The 1,632-nt window shown below is 45.5% G+C and overlaps 1 pseudogene; it reads left to right on the forward strand.

The window, feature by feature from the left end:
* The first annotated feature begins 1,237 nt into the window (after positions 1–1,237).
* On the forward strand, positions 1,238–1,355 carry LOC126099505 (5S ribosomal RNA; annotated as a pseudogene).
* Positions 1,356–1,632: the final 277 nt, after the last annotated feature.

A 1,632-nucleotide genomic window follows, 5' to 3' on the forward strand; every position in this document is an offset into this window, starting at 1 on the left:
TCTCGTAACGAAGCGCGCTGCTCTCCGTTGGATCTTCTCTCTCTCTTCTATCAACCCTGTCTGTTACGGCTCCCACACTGCTGAGCAGTATTCAAGTAGTGGGCGAACGAGTGTACTGTAACCTACTTCCTTTGTTTTCGGAGTGCATTTCCTTAGGATTCCTCCAATGAATCTCAGTTTGGCATCTGCTTTACCGACGATCAACATTATATGATCATTCCATTTTAAATCACTCCTAATGCGTACTCCCAGATAATTCATGGTATTAACTGCTTCCAGTTGCTGACCTGCTATTTTGTAGCTAAATGATAAAGGATCTGTCTTTCTGTGTATTCGCAGCACATTACACTTGTCTACATCGAGATTCAATTGCCATTCCCTGCACCATGCGTCAATTCGCTGCAGCTCCTCCTGCATTTCAGTACAATTTTCTATTGTTACAACCTCTCGATACACCACAGCATCATCTGCAAAAAGCCTCAGTGAACTTCCGATGTCATCCACCAGGTCATTTATGTATATTGTGAATAGCAACGGTCCTATGACACTCCCCTGCGGCACACCTGAAATCACTCTTACTTCGGAAGACTTCTCTCCATTGCGAATGACATGCTGCGTCCTGTTATCTAGGAACTCCTCAATCCAATCATACAATTGGTCTGATAGTCCATATGCTCTTACTTTGTTCATTAAACGACTGTGGGGAACTGTATCGAACGCCTTGCGGAAGTCAAGAAATACAGCATCTACCTGTGAACCCGTGTCTATGGCCCTCTGAGTCTCGTGGACGAATAGCGCGAGCTGGGTTTCACATGACCGTCTTTTTCGAAACCCATGCTGATTCCTACAGAGTAGATTTCTAGTCTCCAGAAAAGTCATTATACTCGAACACAATACGTGTTCCAAAATTCTACAACTGATCGACGTTAGAGATATAGGTCTATAGTTCTGCACATCTGTTCGACGTCCCTTCTTGATAACGGGGATCACCTGTTCCTTAAAAACAGGCACCATTCTGAACACTTTTTGCCTGCTGTTCTCTGTTTCAATTTGCTGCCATCCTCAGCGACCCCGAAGTCCTGACACCGTAATTGCACGGCGAAGTGTTGTGTCACCTGTGTCAGGAGATGATTAACAGATTAGTAACCGTAACTATACTTATATTTAAATTATTTATAATCATAAATGTTTACAAATGTTTAGAATGTCATTTTTCTTCTACTCATTGCGTTGTATTGGCAACGGCCTTGCCGCAGTGGATACACCGGTTCCCGGAAGATCACCGAAGTTAAACGCTGTCGGGCGTGGCCGGCACTTGAATGGGTGACCACCCAGGCGGCCATGCGCTGTTCCCATTTTTCGGGGTGCACTCAGCCTCGTGATGCCAATTGAGGAGCTACTCGACCGAATAGTAGCGGCTCCGGTCAAAGAAAACCATCACAACGACTGCCAGAGTGGTGTGTTGACCACATGCCCCTCCTATCCGCATCCCCACTGAGGATGACACGGCGGTCGGATGGTCCCGATGGGCCACTTGTGGCCTGAAGACGGAGAGTTGTATTACAAAAGCCTATAGTGTATTTGATATTCATTGCTACAAATATGTACCGCATTTGAAGATGAACCTCTTTA

The sequence above is a fragment of the Schistocerca cancellata genome, chromosome 1 (assembly GCF_023864275.1).
Source record: "Schistocerca cancellata isolate TAMUIC-IGC-003103 chromosome 1, iqSchCanc2.1, whole genome shotgun sequence".
In the NCBI taxonomy this organism is placed as follows: Eukaryota; Metazoa; Arthropoda; class Insecta; order Orthoptera; family Acrididae; genus Schistocerca; species Schistocerca cancellata.